This window comes from Aegilops tauschii, chromosome 6, assembly GCF_002575655.3.
Source record: "Aegilops tauschii subsp. strangulata cultivar AL8/78 chromosome 6, Aet v6.0, whole genome shotgun sequence".
In the NCBI taxonomy this organism is placed as follows: Eukaryota; Viridiplantae; Streptophyta; class Magnoliopsida; order Poales; family Poaceae; genus Aegilops; species Aegilops tauschii.
In genome coordinates this window covers 48,922,177-48,940,395 of record NC_053040.3, presented here as the reverse complement: position 1 = coordinate 48,940,395, position 18,219 = coordinate 48,922,177, and positions in this window count along the sequence as shown.

Sequence of the window (18,219 nt, the reverse complement as noted above, 5' to 3'; positions counted from 1 at the left end):
AGGCGATATCTGGTGATCAAGGGGGGACTTGCCTGGTTGCTCTGGCAAGTAGGAGGGGTCGTCAACTCCGTAGTCGAACTGGGCAGCAGCAGCGTCGGTCTCGTAGTCTACCGGAGAGAAGAGGGGGAAGAAACAGTAAATACAATGCAAGCATAAGCATGACGATGCGTGACATGACAACGAGCGGTACTAGGTGTGCCCTAACGCGGCAGTAGGTGGTACCGGCGAAGGGGGGGAACAACCGGGAAAGTATTTCCGATGTTTCGCATTTTCGGACGGATGAAACGGAGGGGGAAAGTTGCGAGTTCAATATGTTAGGGATGTGTGGTGCTCGAACAGGCTGCGTATCCACATTCGTCTCGTCTTCTGAGCAACTTTCATGTAGAAAGTATTTTCATCCGAGATACGGATTATTTTATATGATTTTCTAAAGATTTAAACATTTTAGGATTTATTTAATCATTTTAAATCAACATTATCCAGAATAGTAAAAGATGACGTCAGCATGACATCATGCTGACGTCAGCAGTCAACTGTGCAGTTGACTGGGTCAACTACATGTGGGTCCCGCATGTCATACACTGCTTAGTTTAATTAGGGTTTAGCTAATTAATTACTGTTTAATTAAATTAACTAATTAATTAGATTAATTTAAACATGATTAATTAACTTAATTAATTTAGTTAATTAATTAAATTTATTTTTATTATTTATTTATTTTCTTTTTTTTCGTTCTGGGGTGGGGCCCCGTGTCATAGGCCCCAGGGGCCTTAGCGGGTCGGGCGCGATTCTCGGGCAGCGGGTGATGCTGGGCGTCGGGCACCAGCCTGCCCGGCAGGCCACGGCGGGGCTTGCGCGCGCGGTCGCTCACGGAGGAGCGCCGGCGAGCACGCAGGGGAGCAAGAGCTGGAGGCGGCAGGAGCACGGCCACGGGCAGCCGCGGGCGCAGCCAGGGCATGCCCTGGGTGCGGTGAGCGGAGACAGGGCGCACGAGGGGAGGTCGCGGTGAGCGAGACGCAGGGGCGGGGTGAGCACGGGCCGGAGGCGCGGACGCTGGCAGCGGCGCGTACGCAGGCGGCGACGGTCAGAGGCAGAGGCCGTGGCGGAGTGCGAGCTTGGGCGCGGGACAGGCGGCGTGCAATAGAGAGGGGGAGAAGGGGAGGCGCTCACGGACGGTGTAGGGGAACGGCAACGGGTTTGGGGAGGAGCCGGGGACGACGTGGGCGGCATGGAGGCAGACCGGTGGGGAGGCGACGCCGGCGAGGTAGCGGGCGATCCGATGGTTGCGGCGTCGAGCGGCGACGGGGTGGGGGTGCCGAGCGCTGGGCGCCAGTCGGGAGGAGGTGAGGACGGGGACGAATCGGTCCCGCGGGGAGGCGGTCCAGCGAGGGCGGGTCCGAGCGGCGCCGCGGGGTGACGGTGACAAGGTGGCCGTGGCGGCGGCTGGCAGTGTTCGTCGAGGGGTCGGGGCGACGCGGGGTTCCTTCCCCCTGATCCCGATCTGGATCGAGGATGGGGGAGAGAGACGAGAGAGTGGGGGTGGGGATCGTGCGGGGGGGGGGGGGGAGTGGTGCGCTAGGAGTTAGGGTTTCGGGGTAGTGGGGGGGGGGGGGTTAGGTAGGCCCTAGGATGGGCCAGCCTGGTTGGCCCGATGGCCAGCTGGGCCGAGGCCTAGTGGGGGGGGGGGTCCTCCTCTTTTATTTCTGTTTTCTGATTTGTTCTTTTCTTTTTAGTTATTATTTCTTTCCATTTATTTTTAGTTTCCTCTTAGTTTCTGTTTTATAAAAATTATCACTAGTACCTAAACTTGCATTTATAATTATACTACTGCCATAGTAATTATTAACCCAAAACAAAATAGTTTAATATTTAATAAAATCCAACATGTATTTATTTAATTGTTTTAACTACTATTTTAATTACCTAAGTGCATTTAAACCTTTTATAACAATGTGGTTTCTCCACCATTACTACTTATGCATTATTTGACTCACTCCGAACATTTTACTTTTAATATTTGAAAACTTTTATTGTTTGCTTGGTTTTTTTTGTAATTTGAATTCGAATCGGTTTTGAACTAACGCGATATTAACAACAGTAATCGAGGTGACGTGGCATCATTAGCAGAGGGTTACTATAGCTTAATTATCCAGGCGTCACAAGCACGTGCCGTGTGTTTGGCACTCCTTCGTCGTAAGAGTTGAAACGCTAGCATCCATTAGAAATAAAAAATAAATATAAATCACCAGTGATACTATACCACGCGGTTTCCTTGCTCCTCGATATCGGAAAGAATACTTCCGCTCACCGACATGTGGGACGTCGACCATCCTGGTCCACTTGCCATGCCCGCAGAACTCTAAGGGAGACTCACCCCGGTCGTCGCGCCGCAGTAATTACTAATGAGCCATCAAATCACATGCCCAACCTTACCCACTGTGAAGTTGCTCGGACGAAAGAACCATCATGACTTTGAATTCTGCTTCTTGAAGAAAACTATTGTACCAGCAGTACTGCTAGCTACAGTAGTTACTCCAGCAGAGGCCTCCTTTGGTTCATAGGATAGGAATTTTATAGGAATATGAAAATCATAGGAAGTGAGATGACATGCATCTCAATTCCTATAGAGAAAGTTATGCCATTTGATGCATAGGATAGGAATTTTTCCATTGAGTCTAGGCTAATGTACTGGTAATTTGCTCTAAAAACTACAGTAGTAACTAGTAGTACTGTTACTTGCTCGTAATTAATTAAACAAACGTACGGGCGACACAGACACACACACACACACACTAACTACTAGTACTACTACTTCTCACATGCTGGCCAGACGCCGTCGTTCTCCTTCCCGGCTTTGGTCGGCGACACCCCACCGTGCTTGGATCTCCGCTGACCTCTCCGCAGCAGCGCGTGCGTCCTCTTCTTTCTTGCGGCAGCGGGCCTCTCTTTTCTTGAGTGCTTTCTGACTTTTCCGCTCCCTCTGTGCGGCTTTGGCCGCCTCTTGCTCTACCGCCCATTCGGCCTTGGCAGCTTCAAATTCCACCCACATAGGTGTGAGGTCGCGAGCGGCGATGAACTCGGCACGGCGGGATGCCACCGCTTTCCTACCATTCCGTGTGCAGTCGTGGGCGGCAAGGAACTCGGCGAGGCGGGATGCCATCGCTTCCTTACCGGTTAGTGTGTGGCGCGATGGCATGAACGACGCTTGGAGACAGCTCTGGGGTGGAGTGGCCGGAAAACCGTCAAGTGCATTGGTTTATCAAGAGCTCAAGGACAGAAGACGAAGGAAATTTGGATTCCCCTTCAATCCTGGTCATTTATTACTGAGTAAAATGCATTGGCGGTCATTGAACTTGTCTTGATAGCTCACTTTGATCATTGTATACGAGATATGGTGATTATACGGTCACTGGCTCAGCGTATAGCTCCGTATTTGTCTGGTTGACCAGTCAAACAGTCCGCATGCGCCTCATCAGCTTGTGTTCTTTATCTATCTATCTATGCGGGCCTACCTGTCAGTGGAGAAAGAAATAAAAACCAAAATTATGCGTATGTGACATTACTGTTTGGACGTTTGCTGGAGGCCTCCGCGAACACCGAGCATGTATTCACCTGGCTCAACACCAATGGTCATACTCGTGACTCGGCGCCTTGCTCATGTATATCGTCCATCACAACGACAATCTATAAAACAGCCTAGCTAGAGAGGGTACTATGGTGCGGAGTATGTACTATCGTGAGCAACCGATCATAGTGCCAGTGCACACGAGTGTGTGTCTGATCGATTCGTCCATTATTCGTAAGTTATGTATGGTTGTGTGGTATCTAATGGTGGTCGTCGAATGCTAGCTGGCGACAAGAGCGGTTGCATGGACACCTGGTTGTCAATACGTGCCGCTTACGCTTCAAAGGCTCGTCATCCATAGTTTACATTTTACCACCACGCCAGCGTGTGACCGCCCTGGCCTACCGAAACCCCTTCCATCTCTAGCGCGCGCTTCCCGCCTGAAACGATCACCGTCTCTCCAGAACGTCAATGTCGCATTCACCGGCCTTAACTGCAGGTGCAGTTGGTGTGTCACTGACATGCGGGCCTGATGCCCGTTGGGCCCACATGTTAGTGAGACAAAGCACCTGCGGTTAAGTCACTGAAGCAGTGTCTGCATTCACACCCGACGTGACCTCTCACTGGCGCCGGCATTGCGGCAGCGCGACGGCCAAGAGAGCGCCACCCACGGGGCATCCCGGTGCAAGCGACTGCTCCGCGTTAATGACACCATGGCTACCAACGAACCTACTCCGGTGCCAGCCGTCCATCCGTCTGCCGCGGCTCATTACCATTCGCCCGCTATATTAACTTGAGCCCCAGCTCCCAGCCCTAGCCAAAGACCCACACTCATTCTCCTCCGGTCCCTTCCTTCTGTTGGCACCACTACAACCATGGCCTCCAGGCACTCCAAAGCTCTCTTGGACGTACTGTCGCAGGAGCAGACGAAGGACATCGGTGGCTCCGCTCCGTGCGCGCTCCAAAGCTCTCTTGGACGTACTCTCGCAGGAGCAGACGAAGGAGATCGCTGGCTCCCCCCCGGCCGCCTTCTGCCGCCACGACCACGAAGCCGGCGCGCGTGCGCGGGCGCAGCCGGCAGCGAGGAAGAGTAGTACACGGTAGGTCACCACCGCTCTGGTCCCAGGAAGGCCACCGCTCCTCCACTCAGTCGACGCCAAGCTTGGTGGGATACAAATCGGTGGCCGATTAGCCGCTTGACGGCGACGTGGAGGCGGAAATCTACATAACCTTGTGCTCCGGAGGACGAGGTTATCGAGGCGGATAAGGAGGAGGCAAAGGCAATGGCAGGCTTTCTCGGGTTCATGGCCGGACATGGTGGTCGGGGCCCGACAATCGTTTAGATTAGGTTTACAGTAGGTTTTAGTACGGTTTGTGCGAAATATGTAATGAATTTCGTCCAGTTTATAGGAAAAGTTCTCGAAATGTAATGAATTTCATCCGTTCAATTTGAAATTTGCTTTGTTTGCACGAATTTCGTCCAGTTAGTTCATATAGTTGTCGAAAGGTATGCGGGCAGCATTGGATGGCATCCACCAGTGTCCTTGGATGGATGCCGGTGTAAATTTGAGGGCCAGCGCTGGAGATGCCCTAACTATCATGCTATAATCGCTAACAGTGCTCCATTATTTCGCAGGGAACAGTTATCCCTCAATCAAAATCAGATCCGCCGTGTTTCGCACTCCTCCCACGTAAGAGTGTAGACTCTTGCTTACATAAAAATGGAGGAAGTGGACGGCACTGTAGCACGTCATATCACTCAAACTAGCCCGCCTAACGCGCGGGAAAGCACCACCCTCGTCATTTTGTTCTGGATTTCTATCAATCGATCGCATGAAAATGTTACGCTTTGCAAGTTCAAAAGGAAAAGGAGGCACACTTACAACTTGTACGTGTCGTGTTCACGTCGCACCCCCGACAGTCCGGCTCGCACGCCGTTCACAAGAGGGGACACGCGTTGTCTTGCATTTTCACTAACATGTGGGACTGCAATTGAATAAACCATCGATAGCCGAAATCTGATCGCTCGGCGGGCGTCGGCTGAGAGGAGAGTGACAGGGGAGGGAGAAGTGATCGCCCGCCCGCCGTGCACGGACTCCAAGAAATATGTGGTGATAATGTGAGGTGGGCCATGCGGGAGTCCGCATCGCTTCCAAGCCCGCTTCTTACCGCCCTGGCCCACCAGAACCCCTCCCTCACCCCACCACCTCCCCGCGCGCGCTCCCCCCTCAGAGGCCAGCTGCCCGCATTCATAGCAAGTACTACCAGTAAAATTCTGGGCTATAAAGGGCATGTACAATGGTTGATAAGATAGTCTTATCATAAGTCTTGCATGTAATTTAGAGATGACAAAAAACATGTGTACAATGGATCATCTCTTAGCCTTATCTTCAATATCTAGTTATTCCTAAAAACATGGTGAAACATATTGTGCTAAGAGATCATCTCTTGTCTTCTCGACAAGCCCGCTTATGTGGAGGAGAGAGAGGCATTGACAAAGTCAAGGAGTGGGCAGGAGCTCGTCTCTACACGTGCTCCTAGGTATAAAAAAACTAATTCTAAAAAAAGAGGCATAAAAAACAATTGTGCCTAAAAAAGAAAGGTAAAAACATTTGAGAGGAAATAGATAGAGAGAAAGTGAGAAAAAGTGGTAACCTTATAGTCAACACTATGGTAGTATTACATGAGGAAGGAGGGAGTGGTGCACATGCCAAGTTCACTGGGCTGCCGTGTTTCACACTCCCCCGTCGTAAAATTGGAGACAATAGGTTTCATAAAAAATAAACAATGAATACTCGTTGCACTTCCACTATATCGGAAAGAATACTTTCATTCGCCGACATGTGGGACGTTGACCATCCTAGTCCACCTGCCATGCACAAAATTATCCTGGTCCACCCCGGTCGTAGCGCAGGCTCAACCTTTCCCATTGTAAGTTAGTCGGACGAAGGAACCATCATGACTTCGTTGAATTCCGCTTCGTCAAGAAAACTTACTCTACCCACAGTACTGCTACCACACGCGAAGACTGGACGGCACTGTGCCACGTCATATCACTAAAACCCACTAGGCCAAACTAGCCCACCTAGGATCTGTACTCCCTCCGTTTCAAAGTTAGTAGTACAAAGTTGACTCATCTGTTTTGAAACGGAGGGACGTCTCTGTACTGCTATGATTTTGTGTTGTACGTCTCTGTACTTTTGCTACGATTTTCCTAACCTATGAACCAAATGAGTCCTGAATTTATCCGTGTTGACTATTGTCTGATCGATCGCTAAACCTACAATTTTAGGAGCTTGGGCTATTGGCCAATCGACGACGGATCAATATAAGCGTACCACGAGCTCATCAGCCCCAACATTTCTCTTTGGTGAGTGTTTTGCAAGTACTATAGCTCGCACAGTAGCTAGCCTACTAACATCGAGAATCATCAAATAAGCCCTGCTGATATGATAAACAGTTCAAACTTACATCTAAGCATGCCATATATTACATCAAAAGCTGGTGAGGATACATCTGTTTCCATAACTAGGAGAGGGTTCGCATGATTCACTATCAAACAAAAGTAGCAAGTACCGCCCACACAAGACAGTGCACTAGACCTAAGATGGTTTGATAACACGCATTGTTCTGGTAATTAAACACACGGCAATGCAAACTACCCTGAAGGATTAGCGCGACCAACTATTTCTTGTCATCCATCTCTCGGGAAATGACCATAGCACGGACAGCGGCATGGGAATTGATCTCTAGGGCGATGTCCACAGGACTGACCACGACATCGGAATCGATCTCTGGGGCGATGTCCACAGGATGGACAGTGGCATCGGAATCGATCTTCGGGGCGATGCCATCAAGACGGACCGCGACATCGAAAACGATCTCTGGGGCGTTGTCCACAGGATGGGCCACGACATCGGAATCATCAAGGACGTCCACTGGCACCTGCACAACCCTAACATATTAGCAAGAACATTGCAAATAATCAAAAACCACAACTTTCGGTAATAAGCCATTATTTTTTACCTTGTGCAGCTCATCGGGGGATCCCATCCCTCTGGGGGCCATCTCCTCGTCCTCGATGGGGGCCATCATCTTGCCAGGGGAATACTGCTTCTCAATGGCGACTATCTCCTCAAAGTCGGCCTTGAGCCGCGCAAAGGTGGCCATCAGAGTTTCTGGGGTAGGCACGGTGGGGCCCCTGCTGTTCTTCCAACTTTCTATGAGGAGTTCGTCCGCCAACGTCGTCAACTCTTTGGCCAGTGCTTGTTTCTTGGAGTTCTTCGTCTCCATGGGTTGGCCCGCAAACATGGTCAACTCGTTGGTCGGTGCTCGCTTCCTGGAGATCGCTGTCTCCAGTGGGTTGTCCGCCGGCAACTCTTTGCCTAGTGCTCCAGGATCCATCAATGAACTGACAAACAAAAAGCAATCGAAAGGAAACCACAATCGCAATGAAAACGGGAAAAGAATAGGCTGTGAGAATTGGTCGGTGCTTCCCAAACAGAAGATTCTTGGAATGAAAATATAGCAGCATCACTGATTCGCCCACCTTTCCTTCGTCGGTACAGAAGAAAAATGGCAGAAGTGAGTAGCCTGGAGTGAGGTTTTCTTCAAGAAAGGGGAGAAAGGGCTTCAACGAGCGTTCCAGTGAAATGATGGTTGCTTCGTCCAGTCCAACTTCAAGGCCATTTTAGCACTGCTGGTAAAGGTGTGGGTTTTGTGATATGACGGGTCATGACGGCCACACCGGGGTGACCGGCGAGACTGTAGCACCTCACTGTGATTTGGTGGATGGCACGCGGGCCCGGATGCTTTGATGTCCCACATGTAGATAGAGCGGCTAGTCATATAGGAGTGGTCAATATTGTGCACCGCGACCAAGGCGGAGAGAAAAACGAGAGAACTACGTAATTAATGCATGAGTTTAATTAGGGTAGTTTGTAAAGTACGAGATACATTCCTCCAATCGCAAAATGCCTTGGTTGATGAGATTTAAGATTTTAGCCCTATAAACCGGAAGGGAGATTTGAGATTTGAGATACTGCACGCGGTGTAGTCTAGTAACTTGTTGTAATCTCTAGAAAGACTTATACCGCATGATTCTTTGCTTCTTCTTACTACTACGTACTACTTCACCGACATGTGGGACAGCCAGCAGCATCCGGGTCGACGTAATACGTGTCATGCACCAGATTAGAGTGCGGAACGGAAGGGGGGCATCACCCCGGTCGATGGCCAGCCTTGACGCGGAGCAGTCGGTGCACCGGGAAGCGGCGCTCTCTCGGCCGTCGCGCCGCTACAAAGCTGGCGCCAGTGAGAGGTCGCCTCCGCTCTGGCCGGGCATTAATGCGGCACTTACGCTCCAGGGCGACGCTGATCGTTTCACGCGGGAAGCGCGCGCTGGAAAGCGAGTACAGGTTTTGAACCTTTTCATGTGTAGTACTGGTAGTTTGCAAAACTACTCAATTATTGCACTCAGTTTCCTAAGAAATTGTGGTAAAAAACATTACTCCACAGCCCGCTTCCCTTCTCCTTCCTCTTCCACCACCCGCGCACGTCCGCGGGAAGCGACCGGTCAACCCTTATATAGGAGTGCTAGCACAAAAAGATGCATGCATGACCACTAAAATTTCCAGATTAAACAGCCGCTCCGGCGGGAGTATGGCGTATGTTGTTACCTTCGGTCGGGCCATGGCTACCGGGCAACGGCGACCAGAGAAGAGGCGGCGGGAGGGGAATGAATTTAGCTACTGTTTGGGTTCGCCGTCCGGCTTAAATAAATGCGCAACATCACGTGTACCCACGGGTGCACAAATTGTAACATACGTGTCTACTTAAGTGGGCGTCACGTAACTGGTGTGTGTGTGTGTGTGTGTGTGATTCTGAGAGACAGAGAGCGTGTGTGCGACTCTACTCTTCGGACTTGTACTCAACCTTTTGCATCGGGATATAAGTATAATGGTATTTACTTTAGCTAGTGATTTACATGGCCATGTTAACGTGGTTGTGTAAAAAAAATGTCACTTCCTGCTCGTGATTTGCGTTATATAATTACAAGAAAGATGCTCGTGCATTGCACGGAACATCAATATGCATTTTTTTACAAAACACATGTTGTGATTTACCCATGCAGGAGTAATCCCATGTGTAAAAACTAATGATATTTCGAGAATTTTATCAGAAAACTGGTATCTTGAGAATGTCATCGAAAAAATGAAAGATGAGAGATAAGGTGAGGAGGAGTGGAGCGTGGTGGTGACTGGTGGTCGGAATGGGCGGAGGCATGGGGATGGACGGCGCCGGCAGGCGGCAGCGGTCACCATGCTTGATTGTTCCGGAGATTTCTTTTTTAATTGCTCAGAAATGAGGTGTGGGAGATAAGGATGTGGAGAGAGGTGCGGCTATCTTTTGTAAAATTATCATAGTTTGCTTTCTATCCGTCAAATATAGATCAGACGGTCTATATTACAAGATGGTAGGCACACCATCATCGCCAGCTCGGTTTTTTATAAGGGTACAAATGATAAGTTTGCTAACTACTAAAGTAAAGTGGAATTTGTCCATGTTATACAAGTAAATTAAGGTGATTGTTTATCATACGGGTAAGGGTGGATGAAGGGTGTTAGGAACAAATGCTCCACCTAGAGCATGTGTGTATGAGATGGGGAGTCTCAGTGTGTGTGTGTGTGTGTGGGAGAGAGAGAGAGAGAGAGATGGAGTCTTAGTGTGTGTGTGTGTGTGATGGAGTCTTACTGTGTGTGTGTGCGCGCGCGTGTGTGTGTCTGGGTGGGTGGGTGGGTGCGAGCGTGCGTGCGTGCGTGTGTGTGTGTGTTTGTTTGTTTGTGTGTGCGTGTGTGTGTGTCACGGGGTCTTCGATGGCGGATGTAATTTAAGTGTGCATGGCTTCATCATAGAGAGGTGATGTGCAGAGGCCACCAACGATGGGGTGCGAGAGAGAAAATGCCCGTAGAGAGGGAAGAGAAGGTGTGTGCGCGTGAGAGTAGTCGACATCGAGAGAACGTGTTTGTTCGAGAGACACCAAGGAAGACTACTATATATCGATGGTGCATGTAGGCGGGAATTAAATGAAGGGATGGTCTTATTGGTTTCGGGGATATAGGGGAAGAGTGAGAGGGGGGGGGGGGGGTAGCTACAAGGAGATTGTTAAGTGTGAGTGTGTGGTTTACCCATCCAGGTGGAAGTTATGTGCACACAAGAAGAGAACAATTCGATGTGGCATTAGGGTTGAGGGTAATTAACTACGTATGGAGACATAGAGACCTTCAACGTGCATGTGTGAGAGGTATACATGTATACGTAGGATGTGTGTGTGTGTGTGTGTGTTTGCGCGCATGATCGAGATAAAAGAAAGAAGACATAAGTCATAAGCTAAGATCAACGACATGGGAGAGGCGGATTGGTATGACAATATGCATGCATGCGAGAATGCAGGGAAGAAGGCCCGACAATTGAGCATGTGTTTTTGTATTTAAGAGATAGTGGCGTGGGCTGGAGCATGCATCTATGGCGAGCAGAGGGAGTGAGGCACAACGATTGTGCAAAAGAGATCAACCTATAAATGAAAGAAGGTTGATGGAGAAACAGATAAATAGAATGATAAAGATGCTAGCTAGTGTGCGTTAGAGATAGGAGTCGAGTGGATCAGAAGGCTGAGTTATGGGTGTGGGTGTGAGAGAGATGAACAAAGGGTGCATGTGACTCACATACAAACAAATATCGGAGAGAAATGAGATCCCGAGAGACGGAGTTTTGTGTCTGCGAGAGAGAAAGATATTTCAAAACGAGAGTGATAGCTAGAGAAACATATGAGGGAACGCAAGATATCTCTAGGGAGAGACAGTGTGTGTGAGCGACATGCAAGAGAACAGTGGAGAAATATGAGACACTGGGAGATAGAGTTTGTGTTTGTGTGTGAGAAAGAGATATTTAAGAGGAAGAGTCGTAGGTTCTTATACCTAAGGAGCGAAAGACATCTCTGTATTAGGGGCGTGCGAGTGGCACACAGGGGAATAGTAGAGAGAAATGAGACCCCGGAAGACAAAGTTTTGTGTTTGTGTGAGAGAAAGAGATTCCACATGGAGAATCATAGTTAGAGACACATAGCAGGGAGAGAGATATACTTAGAGAGAGATAGAGTGATGAAGTTCGAGGGAGAGAGTACCGTCAGTGTGTTACGAAGATAAAAGATCATTGCCGACATACAGGTAGCACGAGAGATACCCGAGAGACGATGAACGCGTATAGGTCTAGAGAGATAGTCCTATATAAGCATGAGTGATAGTTATATGAGACGAATATCTGGATTAAATGGGATTCAAATATTTAAACTGGAGATCACGACAACGATAATATCATAACGCAAATTGGTGTATCAAACGTGCATATTCATTTGAAGTTCGGGACACGTGTAATGTTATATAGTTTATTAATATTGGTGATCCATAGATTCTTTAATTAGAAACAATGCATGGTTTATATGCAATTAATGTCTAAACGGGATACACTATATGTTGCGTGTGTGAAACACATTATACATGTTTGAGAAGTAAAAAAAACCCCGCATGAAACACACATTAATTGGAGACAGTTAGCGAGGAATGCATACATTGGATTTCAACATAAAGTGGTTTCAAATATTTGAAAATCCAAATTGATGGATACAACCTTATGAACTGAGATCATGCCATTTGTAAACCATATTTATGTATAAAGGGTGTTGTACTTTTTAAAGTATATATAAAAAATGATGTATATAGAATTTTATTCCAATCGAAAATGGATCCTGCCTGAAAAAATAGAATACAAACGGAATTCGAATGGAGTTGGCACGGTAAATGTGCACTCTGCAAAATTTGAATGAAGCGGGAAAAGTCGCAGTAACCGCCCGAAACCAAAATCTGCGAGATGGAAAATACTACTGCCTATCCCTGCCACGCAAAGCCTATCTGCTCGATTTCTATAGGTTTCGATAGGGGTAGGTTTGTAATTTCACTCGAACGTGACATAACCGCCTCTCACCCGGATTCATACACGGTGGGCGCCAAAACACAGTGTGTACTCGGCCGAAATCGACTCCCTCCCCGATTCATACACGGTGGGCGCCATAAACAAACTCTCGTCGGCAAATATTCGGTGTATGCGAGATTACCGTCCTATCCCCAACCGACTAATATTGCTGTGATGTAGGAAATTTGAAATGGGGGCTAAGTTTGTAAATTTCCTCGCATTTGAGACAAGCGCGCCCTGAAGACATGGTTCCCCCTTCCTCTCCACCTCCATTTCCCCATTCGTACTCCGTGGGCGCCAAAACACCCTCTCCACCCTAGCCTCCTCCGTCCACCACCCCATCCACCGCCGTCCTCCTCCACCATGCCGGAGCTGATACCCCGACGCCGCCGTCCATTACAAGACATCGACCTCTGTCATCCACGGCTTCGGACCGGGATCCTTGCATCCCGTCCTCTCGCTTCATCCCTGCCGTTGTCCACCTTGTCGGCGCCGCTCCTACAACCGTCTCGTCCACCGCGCCCCGCCGCCACCGTCTACCGTCCTAGATCTGCTTCCACGCCGTCGATAGCCATCGCTACCGCAGCACCGTCAAATTCTCAGCAGATGCATACACGGCGCTGCAACAGAGGCGGTACTCTTTCGTATCTTCTCAACTTTTTACGCAGCAAGGAAATAGATCGCCACTGCTTTACTCTGATTTCTTGTCCATCAATTACTTGCTAGTTGAGAGCAAACATTGGTTGCGAAGTTGCCTTTGTCCGGTTTGCACCTTCAGATCCGCCATGGCACGCTGAACACTATACTCCCAATGCTTATGGTTTTCCCCTTTTATATTCCACACTAGTTAAATCACAGTAGACTAAATTTCAAAATTGGGTCAGTCGATTTTCCAGAGCTCGCCGGAGTTCGCCGATGCGAACGAAGGGGCTTGGGTGGGGACTTTGGTTGGGGGGGCGGTGGTGGGGCCTCGCCGAACGAAGAAAACTGGACGCGGGTGGGGGTGGGGGGTGGGGGTGGCGGAGGAACATAGGCGGTGGGGGACGATGGTCCGGCCGACGGCCCGTGCGGTGTTCTGTATGGGAAGAATCAGAGACGAGGAAGAAGAAGGGTTAGGAGACGTAGGATCTTCATCCAACCGCCTGAAATGGTCGACTGACCCAAATGCAGACATGCCTTTATATTCAGTACCATCATCGTACCTGTTAGCATTGCTCCTGAATCCATCAAGCTAAACAACGTTCCACTCGTAATTCCAAACTTGTTGCTCAAGTACGAATCTGATATGATGCTGATATTACTAAAATAGATAACATTTAATTGGTCAGCTAATGTTCCTACTTTACTTTCGAAAAAGCACGTGCACCACATATAGAGAGACAGCAGGGAGTTACTTTCCTAATGCGTTCTGGTTCATCATGTGTGGGCACTGCGCAACGAACATTTTATTATCCAAAATCTACTTGCTCTTCTTTACCATGTTCCTCTTCCGTTCTTCTTTAATAAGTACTCTACCCGTTCCTAAATACAAGTCTTTGTATAGATTCCACCATGGACTACATATGGAGCAAAATGAGTGAATCTACACTCTAAAATGTATCTGGATACATCTGTATGTGATCCATAGTGGAAATCTCTACCAAGACTTATATTTTCGAACGGAGGGAGTATGATAGTAGTACAATATGTTCCTTGTAGTGAAGATGAGTAGGGACATTTGCAGTGTAGAGGTCTATACGGTCGGTTGGTATGGACACTTTGAACTCATCGGGCCTCTTTGATTCGTAGGATTTTGTAAACATGGGAATAGGATTTGTAGTGGCCTGCCCACTTGAATCCTATAAGAATAGCAAGAAAATGTGGGGAGCTATGTCGCCTTTGAGAGTTACACTGATATTAACAGTACCACACCTTCAGTTGAAGAGAGCTGGTATCCGAAGCCTTTCTAGCCGTACCGGCAATACTAGCACATACATTCCAGCAAGTTCCACTTTGCTGATTTTACTCTGATGCTTATGATTTTCCCGTTATATCTATACTATGATCTGTGTAGCTGCTTTGTGTCGCACTAGCAGCAGTCCACTCTTGAAGCTAAACACCGCAATGACTTACAAAATTGGCACCAAGGCATTGAGTGCCATTCTGGATGCAATGAAACTCATACGCTCCCCACCTGTTGACTCTGGTTCAGAATATGATCCTAATGACTCTTGTTCAAAATTTCCACATATAGAGAGACATCATGGAATTGCATTTCTTTGGGCGCTGTGATTCATCATAAGTGGGCAACCAACATTGTATGCAATTAAGCGGAACCTCAAGAATATGCTTCCTCTTTTGTTCTTTAACATGTTCCTCTTTTATTATTCTGTATTTAGTATGTACAGTATGTTCCTTGTCAGGAAGGGGAGCAGGGACATCTGCAGTCAACAGCTGATAGAGCTGGCATGTACTTGATCGATAGGCTTTCAATTACTAGCGGCAATACAACACCGTATTTTCAAGCCAGTTCCACTTTCCCGATTTATATATCGTGGTTATGGTGTACCCCTTTTATGTACACTATGATCTGCCTAGTTGCTGTGTGCTCTTGTTATCATGGTTTGGCAATAAACTCTCTATACAATATATTTTGAACCTATCATCTGCCAACTATCCTTACTTCTGGAGCCTATTTTTTGTGTACTTGCGCCAGATTATATAAATGCATGCACCATATTACAATACACATGAGCTCTCTCATCAGAATCCAGTGATAGCACACAAGTGTTTACAGGGGCGCCGCTATATTAGAATATCCTCTGCATTACAAAGATAATCTCACAACTATTTATGTTTTCATGGTTCTCAGATATTATACGTAATTACAGTGAATATCAGAATCCGCGCATCAGAAGAATATTGTGGAACACTGCAATGACTTACAAAATTGGCACTAAGGCATTGAGTGCCATTCTGGATGCAATGAAACTCATACGCTCCCCACCTGTAGATTCTTGTTCAGAATATGATCCTAATGACTATTCTAACCTCGAGGAGTCAAGGTGCCTGCTCTAATTTGGCAAGGTTTTATTGATTGCGCGTATCTTGCATATGTTGTCTTGCATTTCTTCTACTTTGTTGCACCACCATCTGCTTAGTTTACTCATCATATATGTCGAGATGCCATGCCCATCCATTATCAATACATATTCCATCTGTCATCATACCATGTTTTTCCACTCAAATGATGTTCTTGTGCATCAGACATTAAAAAGGAAGAGGGTGATTGCCGAACCTGAAGGAGCACCAACAAAGTCCTTGAAAAACGTGGTTGTGCCGGAGAAATCAGACAGCACCCCACTTATATTAGCTGTACAACCAGTGACACAAAACGTAGGACCGACTCCAGCAGACTGTACCCATACTTCACTGACCACACGACTAGCCCCACCACACAGGACCTACACTCCAGCAAAAGGTATGCCGATTTTAGTTGCCATAGCACCAGCCGTACCACAGAATCCCACTCCAGCAAAAAGTACAACAAGTCCACCGGCCGAAGACCTATCCCAACTGCAGAGACGACCAATTCCTGCAGATTGGAACCCCATTCCAGTTATTCCAGTTTAAAAGACAATGCTTTCAATGTTGTTAGGGAGTACGTGCATATATTCCCATCATTGGAAGATTATAGTGAAGACAAACACCATTTTCACATCTTCCTGTCCCACTTACGTGTAAGTGCTATTATTCATGGTGATTATTTTCCTGTTTTCTGCTGATTGAACACATCAATGATTTACATTACATTGTTGTAAGTAGGCGAGGGTCAATCTGGATAGTCATGACGAGCAAAGCTTGCTTGCGCTTTTCAAGGAAGCATTGCAGCAGTATTGGTGTTACCTGAGGAAATCACACTTTGATGGCAAGTCTATAAACGAATTTCTGGTGAGGTCTCCTGTGCTAAATTTAGAAGACATGGAATGGAAAAACCTTGTTATGCACTGGTCTCGTTCCGAGGATGAGGTACTTTCTATGATATCGCATGACAATTTGAACTTCTACTTTTCCGCATGTGCCTTACGCATCTTTTTTGCAGGAAATCTGCTCGAAAAAGAATTCCGGTTTGAAAAGAATGACAGGATATCGCAAATATGCTGCCTGCTGCTTTGCTCTTGTTAGTACATGTTGTCCTGTATCACTGTACTTGCATACATACCTGGTTCATTATGTGACAACAGTATGCATGATATCTTGCTTATCAATTGTTCGCTCCAAATTATCTGATCTGTATGAATGGTTACATTAGCGTAGAATATATCCAATGCCAATGAATTTTTTTAGCTCTGCATTGTTCTTATAAGTACCTGTTGTCCGTTATCAGTGTACTTATATTGACAGGTAGTTGTTCATGCACCATCACTCTGCAGCTTATTTTCCTTTGCCCTCCATTTTCTACACATAAGATCTATATTTACTCTTACCATAAGGTTGGATAACATCGATGGTACTGAAGAAGTTTAGCTCTGCAGTGCTCTTGGCTGTACCTTTTGCCTGTATCGCTGTACTTACATTTATAGCTACTTGGTTATGTAGCATCACTCTTCATCTTATCTTAAATATTCTCCATTTTTTCTTATATTGTCACATCTATATTTACTCTTAACAAAATGTAGAATAAAGGCAATGCTTATGAAGAAGATTCTGTGGTAAACTTCTTGAATTGCCCCCCATCAGCATGGATAAGGGCTTTATAGAGTCTGCCTTCACTAATCATGTAAGTTTGTCCTTCTCAAGCCTTCAAACTTTGTTGCGTATATTTGGTTAGGCATGACTGCAATAGCTGTTTATTTTTGGTGTTTGCATCAAATTGCATGTTTAAAGTTTATTATGTACTCCAGTTCATAAACAAAAGTTTGTCCTTCTCAATTTAAGTTTTGAGTTGTACAACCAAGTTCCGTCTTCATACCATGTAAATTAAACTATACAGAGCAAGTGATCTTATTTTGCCAATCTGAAATGGGATAAATTGACAGCACACTAACCATTGATACTTCTGAGTTCTTGATCTGTAATCCAGTGGTGTCGTGAAGCTGCCAACTCCTTCACAATGTCATTTTCAGCCATGTCTTGACCTGAACAATACCATATTGTCTTAATGCTATTTTAAACTGTGTCACTTTATTCGTCAGTAAGAAATGTGATGAATTGTCAGCACTGATACTTGTATGTGCAAAACTTGTCATCTGTCTGCTTGTTTATCTTTCAGAGTGAGGAGGATATAAGTGTCAAACAAGTGCAGTCTCACCAGCTGGCTCAGCTACTTGCGCTGCAGCTCCCGAGCAGGGCTATCATTTCTTGATCTCTATTGAAGTGCTGTCGATTTTGTATATTATTTTGTCGGCGTGTTTAGTTGCACTGGTGGCGATCTTTGATGCCCAGTGTATGTAATCTACTGTCTGCTTGTGCTTTATTATCATAGTGGCGAACTTTGATGCCCAGTGGATGTAATATGCCGTAATTTCTTTATTGTATAGTCTAGGTTTTTTTTCTTCACGATGCTGCAGTTATTTTACTGTATATATATCCTGTCTTCGCAGTAAACCGCCAAACTATAAAATTACGGTACATATAATCGGGCCGTC